At 49.5% G+C, this 8305-nt stretch overlaps 2 protein-coding genes across 2 annotated transcripts in view; one reads left to right on the top strand and one right to left on the bottom strand.

The window, feature by feature from the left end:
* Window positions 1–8305, top strand: part of LOC119399996 (SUMO-conjugating enzyme UBC9) — a 562334-nt gene that overhangs the window by 81373 nt on the left and 472656 nt on the right. The gene's annotated exons all lie outside the window — the stretch shown is intronic.
* LOC119400015 (uncharacterized) overlaps window positions 1–8305 on the bottom strand; it is a 78267-nt gene that overhangs the window by 60679 nt on the left and 9283 nt on the right. The window lies entirely within an intron of this gene.

Genomic DNA, 8305 nt, shown 5'->3' with positions numbered 1-8305 from the left:
GATAGGTGTATAGTTGTGGACGTCGATTCGCATTCAATTCGAGAAGTCACTGTTCGGAGTTGGAGACCTAGCCAAAAAGAATGCTTTCGTTTAACAGACGTTGCGACCCTATAGGACATCCTGGAGCATAACCAATGGTAATCTGGGATTCTGCGTTGCTCAACTGCAACCTGGAGCACTAACTCTGGGTCTTCCATGGAGCCGAGGAAGCCACCAAGGGCCAACAACCCTTGGCCGAACCTTAGGCGGTGTACATGGCTATCTCACCAATGCGTAGGGCAAATAATAACGTTCTCTGGTGCGATCTATTTGAATATAACTCTGCTGCCACTCGCACTGGGTCTCGCGCTCGAGGGACAGCAGAGCTCACGAGATGAAAGCTTCGAAATCACATGACGAAGAAGACGAAGAAGAAGCCTCGAAGGATCCGAACCACCATGGGTCCGTTTTCCCGTTTTTGGTGGACGTCCAGGATCCCATCGAAGAGCCGCCGAAGACCCCGTGCTCCGCGGAGACGACGCAGTCGCAACGCAAGTCGTCTACCGACTCCACAGGGCCCCCGAGACACCCCGCCGAGACCGGAAGGAGGGAGATCCGGCGGCCGCTGCCCAATGGAGACCGTCCCGCTAGCCGGCCATTCCTGCCATCGTGCAGGTACGTATGACAGCGACGTAGCCAGAAATCTTTTAATGCGCTCATTCGCGTTGAGCGTTTAAAAAATGTGCCTAAGCCAGGGTGTGGTATAGGTAGGCAGGTTTCCGGGTTTGCCATGCTTACGACGCCCTTGATGTGCCTGCAAAAAATATAAGTCGGTAAACACCAAAGCTGTGGATTTAGCTTGTGGCTTTGTGACACTGAATGGTGAATATGACAATCTTTCAAGACGGTTCTGCGCTGGGCCACTTGGTGCAACATATTGTAAATGTATGACCGGAAAAATAGTAGGAACGGAAAGCGTCTGTCTCATCGTCTGTCCTGTCATTTCCTTACCGTCCCTGCCCTTTCTCCGCGCATACGTTTACAATGAGAATCTTTCCCTTTCACAAAACTAAGTGCCCAGCTGTTTCTTTGAGGCTTCATAAAACTCCGCAAGTCAGTCGCCATAATTTCTCTCTCTCTCGATCTCTTTATCTCTCTTAACATCTGCAGGAAACCTGACAGACGATGCCGTCGACGTCGTCTGCTTCTTCCGATGGAAGCTGACAGCGATGGCCGTCGTCCAACCTCTCGCAAGCGCACACAAGCCACTTGTCCAGGCACCCCTCCGTCAAGCGCACGCCGCTTCGGCAGATGAAAACAGGCGTCGACTGCAATCGCAAGGCAACCCCAACTTGCACTTTCTTCCTTGGGTCGACAGCGTGGACCTCACACCACTGCTGTCCTTGCAGCGCCTACTGAGTCAGGTGTCCCGCTACCACCACGTCATGAGTGTTGTCAACTTAGTGTTCCTGATGACCACGTTCGCACGACACCTGCTAACCCTGGTCGCGTCTGCTACGCATCTACGCTACCGTAAAGCCGTGCTGCGTCCACTAGTGAGTGAACGCAAGTCGACGAATCGCACTCTGGACTGTGACGTCAGCGTCAGGCTGTCCTCTTCCGAGGAACAGTCGACTGCACATCGGGCCGACATCCGAACAGGTTGTCAACTTACGATTGAAGTCAGCTGGCCACTGTGTAAAGGTGACTACGAGTCAAGTCTGGATGGACAGCGAAGTGCGTCGTCATGGGATCACGTGATGCGCGGTTGCCTAGAAGCGGAGATCTCGTCGATGACGCGCCACTGTGACTCTGGACTCGAGGCTCTAGACTGTGACGTCAGCGTCACGCTGTCGTCCATCGACGAACTGTCGACTACACATGCGGCCGGCATCCCAAATGGTTGTCAACTGATGATTAAAGTCAGCTGGCCGCTGTGGAATGGCCACAAAGAATGTCTAGATGGATCGAGAAGTTTGTCTTCACGGGATCACGTGATGTGTGGTTGCCAGGCAACAGTGACCGCGCGAGATTACTCGCGATGCCTTGCTTAAGGCTTAGCAGTCGTTATCCACCTCGTCACTGGAAGCGCTGGCGTAGAAGACAATGTGATGAACAAACAGGGTGAGGCCAAGCAACTTTTCAATGCTGTTCGCGGTTCCTTCCTGGGTGTCAAAAACGTACGTTCTTCTTTTTTTTCACACGCTACAGCAAAACCGGAAGTGCCTTGGAAGTGGCCGGTCCGGAAGTTGGGTCGGAACGCCGAAAGTGACCGGAAATCGGGTGGTCGCGGCAGCTGCGACTTTTTGCATGCATGCTTTGATTTCTTCCGTGCAACAGTGACACACTGCGAAATTTGAAACTTTCGTTTTACGCACTTCAGCGACTTGGCGGCAACAGAGAACTGTGGTCGCGTGCTGAAACTCTTTTTTTTTTTCTGTCATCATTGGTGCCTCGACTTCGCTCTTTCTTGTTTTGTTCCCAGCTTTACCAGCAGTCAAGAAAAACCGTTCTGGACTGTTTTTTTTTGCAAGTTGTGTCACCCTAACGCGGAGCCTAAAATAAGAAATGTGCGCTGTTTGCTTTCTTTGGTCATCGTTAGGAAATAAAACATGCTCTTTGGTCATCGTGAGACTACATAAGTTTGGTCCACGAGCGATCTTTCGTCGCACGTTTTCGTGCCACCGCAGGGTGCATGCTCCCTTTTACAGCGAAAGCTGTTACGAGATCATTTCACCGGCCGTTTTTGGCGCCGTAGTTGTCCGCCGCCGCCGCCGCCGGTGTCCGTAACCAGTATCGCTCGAAATAAAAAAAAAACGAAATAAGAAAAAACTTCCAGGATGGAACGAGGTTCGAACCTGGGCCCTCTGTTTAGGAGCCCAGTATTCAACCTCTGAGCCATGCCAGTGCTTGAAACTGCTTTGCAAAAAGGTCCTATACAGGCTTCATGTCGGGAAGGAACTACATTAGCATATGCAATATAGCGTGGTAGAAGAGTAAAATAAGCACCAAGCGTCGCACAACGCGAATTCTGTAACCAGGCGTCACACAATGCGAACTGCGCAACGAGTAGGTTGTTGAATGCTTCCAACCCATTACAAAGGGCTCTGCCATAATTCTTCATCGTCATCAGGCACAGCATCAACAAAGTGCGCATAATGCCTTACATGCGTTTAGCAGGTAACAACGCTCTCCGTAGAATGACGAAAAATGGCACAGTGCCTGCTGCCCTACTTCTCAAAAATTACAATAATTTATAGCGTAGTGGGTTGCTCGCAAGTGCACTTGTATTGGTTGCCAAGGAAGCCCATAAGCGCACGATCCATTTCCTCGGGGTCTCAGTAAAATGACAATGATTTATAGCGTAGTGGGTTCCTCGCAAGTGCACTTGTATTGGTTGCCAAGGAAGCTCATAAGCGCGTGATCCATTTCCTCGGGGTCTCAGTAAAATTACAGTGATTTATAGCGCAGTGGGTTCCTCGCAAGTGCACTTGTATTGGTTGCCAAGGAAGCTCATAAGCGCGTGATCCACTTCCTCGGGGTCTCAGTAAAATTACAATGATTTATAGCGTAGTGTGTTCCTCGCAAGTGCACTTGTATTGGTTGCCAAGGAAGCTCATAAGCACGTGATCCATTTCCTCGGGGTCTCAGTAAAATTACAGTGGTTTATAGCGCAGTGGGTTCCTCGCAAGTGCACTTGTATTGGTTGCCAAGGAAGCCCATAAGCGCGTGATCCATTTCCTCGGGGTCTCAGTAAAATTACAGTGATTTATAGCGCAGTGGGTTCCTCGCAAGTGCACTTGTATTGGTTGCCAAGGAAGCCCATAAGCGCACGATCCATTTCCTCGGGGTCTCAGTAAAATTACCGTGATTTATAGCGCAGTGGGTTCCTCGCAAGTGCACTTGTATTGGTTGCCAAGGAAGCCCATAAGCGCACGATCCATGCCTCGGGGTCTCAGTAAAATTACAATGATTTATAGCGTAGTGGGTTCCTCGCAAGTGCACTTGTATTGGTTGCCAAGGAAGCCCATAAGCGCGTGATCCATTTCCTCGGGGTCTCAGTAAAATTACAGTGATTTATAGCGCAGTGGGTTCCTCGCAAGTGCACTTGTATTGGTTGCCAAGGAAGCCCATAAGCGCGTGATCCATTTCCTCGGGGTCTCAGTAAAATTACAATGATTTATAGCGTAGTGTGTTCCTCGCAAGTGCACTTGTATTGGTTACCAAGGAAGCTCATAAGCACGTGATCCATTTCCTCGGGGTCTCAGTAAAATTGCAGTGATTTATAGCGCAGTGGTTCCTCGCAAGTGCACTTGTATTGGTTGCCAAGGAAGCTCATAAGCACGTGATCCATTTCCTCGGGGTCTCAGTAAAATTACAGTGATTTATAGCGCAGTGGGTTCCTCGCAAGTGCACTTGTATTGGTTGCCAAGGAAGCCCATAAGCGCGTGATCCATTTCCTCGGGGTCTCAGTAAAATTACAGTGATTTATAGCGCAGTGGGTTCCTCGCAAGTGCACTTGTATTGGTTGCCAAGGAAGCTCATAAGCGCGTGATCCATTTCCTCGGGGTCTCAGTAAAATTACAGTGATTTATAGCGTAGTGGGTTCCTCGCAAGTGCACTTGTATTGGTTGCCAAGGAAGCTCATAAGCGCGTGATCCATTTCCTCGGGGTCTCAGTAAAATTACAGTGATTTATAGCGCAGTGGGTTCCTCGCAAGTGCACTTGTATTGGTTGCCAAGGAAGCTCATAAGCGCGTGATCCATTTCCTCGGGGTCTCAGTAAAATTACAGTGATTTATAGCGTAGTGGGTTCCTCGCAAGTGCACTTGTATTGGTTGCCAAGGAAGCTCATAAGCGCGTGATCCATTTCCTCGGGGTCTCAGTAAAATTACAGTGATTTATAGCGCAGTGGGTTCCTCGCAAGTGCACTTGTATTGTTTACCAAGGAAGCTCATAAGCGCGTGATCCATTTCCTCGGGGTCTCAGTAAAATTACAATGATTTATAGCGTAGTGTGTTCCTCGCAAGTGCACTTGTATTGGTTGCCAAGGAAGCTCATAAGCACGTGATTCATTTCCTCGGGGTCTCAGTAAAATTACAGTGATTTATAGCGTAGTGTGTTCCTCGCAAGTGCACTTGTATTGGTTGCCAAGGAAGCTCATAAGCACGTGATCCATTTCCTCGGGGTCTCAGTAAAATTACAGTGATTTATAGCGCAGTGGGTTCCTCGCAAGTGCACTTGTATTGGTTGCCAAGGAAGCCCATAAGCGCGTGATCCATTTCCTCGAGGTCTCAGTAAAATTACAGTGATTTATAGCGCAGTGAGTTCCTCGCAAGTGCACTTGTATTGGTTGCCAAGGAAGCTCATAAGCGCGTGATCCATTTCCTCGGGGTCTCAGTAAAATTACAATGATTTATAGCGTAGTGTGTTCCTCGCAAGTGCACTTGTATTGGTTGCCAAGGAAGCTCATAAGCACGTGATCCATTTCCTCGGGGTCTCAGTAAAATTACAGTGATTTATAGCGCAGTGGGTTCCTCGCAAGTGCACTTGTATTGGTTGCCAAGGAAGCCCATAAGCGCGTGATCCATTTCCTCGGGGTCTCAGTAAAATTACAGTGATTTATAACGCAGTGGGTTCCTCGCAAGTGCACTTGTATTGGTTGCCAAGGAAGCCCATAAGCGCACGATCCATTTCCTCGGGGTCTCAGTAAAATTACAGTGATTTATAGCGCAGTGGGTTCCTCGCAAGTGCACTTGTATTGGTTGCCAAGGAAGCCCATAAGCGCACGATCCATTTCCTCGGGGTCTCAGTAAAATTACAATGATTTATAGCGTAGTGGGTTCCTCGCAAGTGCACTTGTATTGGTTGCCAAGGAAGCTCACAAGCGCGTGATCCATTTCCTCGGGGTCTCAGTAAAATTACAGTGATTTATAGCGCAGTGGGTTCCTCGCAAGTGCACTTGTATTGGTTGCCAAGGAAGCCCATAAGCGCATGATCCATTTCCTCGGGGTCTCAGTAAAGTTCCTCTCTTACAACGAGCTAACAAAGCACTTTTACCTAGGACGCAGGGTCTTCCCCCCTCCACACAGTAAACTAAATCGAGCACAGGCCATTACACTAAGGCTCTTACAAACAAGAACCTATCCGAACCCGCTCTTAATTACCAAGATTTATCCGGAGTTCTCTACTCCTACAACATGCCAAACATGCCACGAAACAATAGATCTCACTCATATGCTCTGGCGTTGCTCCGCGTTACGCAGCGACAAGGAAAACACTGAAGAGCGGTGGGACGCAGCTCTGCGCAGTCCGACATTAGAGGGACAATTATGGGCAGTCCAACGGGCCCGCGAAGCGGCCGAAAGACTAGGTCTTTCGGTCCCAACGTGGGAGCGGCCCGCTTCGGGCTCGGAAACTAGCACGACCTATTGGACCTCAATAAAGTTCTTTCATCCATCCATCCATCAGTAAAGTTCTTCGCCCCCCCCCCCCCCCCCCCACCCGTCTCTCTCCCACGTCAACGTATGTTATACAGCATGACGGGGGAGGGAAATAGCGACCGGGCGTCACCCAATGCAAATTGCATAACTGGTGGGCCATTTAAAGATTCCAGCCCATTACAAAGGGCTGAGCCATAATTCTTCATCGTCATCAGTCGTCGCGTCAACAAATTGCACATAATGCCATACAGACGTGTAGCTGGTGCCTCGCTTCTCCGCAGAATGACAAATAATGGCTTAGTAGGTGATCCCCAACTTCACAAAAATTGTGATTTATGGCGTAGTGGGTACCTTTCTAGTGTATTTGTATTGTAGCCCCAAGAGAGCTTAACGGGCTCTAGAAACGCCGTTCTTCCAGCTTTCGCTGTGACTGTGCTGCGGTTTCAGTGCAGGCCTGGCGTTTTTTAGATCAAGCCAAGCTTCATTCGTTCAGTAGAAGGTCATAGAGTAATTTAACAATACGTACTCTGAAGAATGTGATGGACACCGTTCCTGGTTCTCTTAGGAGAGAGAGACGGAATGAAGGTTACTTTAAAAAAAAAAAGAATTTATATAATTTTACCGAAGTCGGGGCCGAATATTCAAACTTCGTCACGCAGCCTGTATCGTCTATTACTCTGTCCCTGCCATCTTTCTCTCTTATCTCTTTCTACATCCTCTTTTTTTCTTTCATTTTTTTCTTCTTTCTTTTCTCTTTCTATATGGCCCACTCTCCTCCTTTTTCCTCTTCCCTTCACGTGACTCCCCACGCCCTCACTTCCCTTTCCCACCCCTTGCAATATGTTATACTGTACATGGCTATGCTATAGTTTACCCTCTCACCTACTGCTTTCCCTCACCTCACCGTAACATCAGTCCTCCTCGCCCAAACTTCCCTTTCCCCCCCTTGTTGAAGAATGTACTACACAAGACTATGCCGCGCTTTACCTTCTCTCCTTCTTTCCTTCCTTCTCATCCTTCCTTCTCACCCTCACGTCACTCATCTTCCTTTCCCACCCCTTGCTATACTATACCACGGCCGCTGGATGAAAGCGCACGCGGTACGGCCTGCCGCGTGCTCCGAAACGGAAAGCAGCCCGATGCGGCAGGCCGTACCATGCGCATTTTCATCCAGCGGCCCGTGACTGCTGCTGCAAAATCCCAAGCAAGCGCCCCCTCCCCCTTTACGGTGAAAGATAATCCGACAAAATTTGAATGAGGGGTGGGGGGGGGGGCGGGGGGGAGGTGGCTTGCTTGGTCCCGGACCAAAATTCAAGGTGGCGGCGTAGGAGCCTATAAAAGAATGCACACCTGTGTTTGTAATGAAATGCTATGAAATGCTTTTTTGAATACGCATGCAAATACAGTTTTTACTGAATCGGCGGGAATCCTCGCGTGAAACTTCATGTGTTATGACAAGAGGGGAAACATAGGCGTGCACATGGGGGGCGGGGGGGGGGCGCCTCCCTCTAGTCACCTAAGGGGGGGGGGGGGGTTAATGTCTGCCCCATACATTGACTTAGTAGGGAGGGGGAGGCGCTGCGATGAACCCCCCCCCCCCGCCCTGATGATGAACTCTGCGAACGCCTATGAGAGGAACATTGTTCTCCAACTATTCGAACAATTTGCGACAACTCAGCATGCAACCCCGAGGCACCACACTGTAAAAGTACTAAGAAATCGTGCACAAATCTTAAGACTCTCAGAACTTGGGTTCCCAGGGAAAAAATGGCGAAAGGGAGGGGGAGGGGGGTCTTGCTCGGTCAATGGTGCATATTTCAAATATCTGGAAAGAGGAAGGGGGCGCTTGCTCAGAGTTTTACGGTATACTATATGCATGAATAT

Source organism: Rhipicephalus sanguineus, chromosome 7 (genome assembly GCF_013339695.2).
Source record: "Rhipicephalus sanguineus isolate Rsan-2018 chromosome 7, BIME_Rsan_1.4, whole genome shotgun sequence".
Taxonomy (NCBI): domain Eukaryota; kingdom Metazoa; phylum Arthropoda; class Arachnida; order Ixodida; family Ixodidae; genus Rhipicephalus; species Rhipicephalus sanguineus.
Note: the sequence above shows the minus strand (reverse complement) of the source record. Positions and strands in the feature narration are given on the sequence as shown.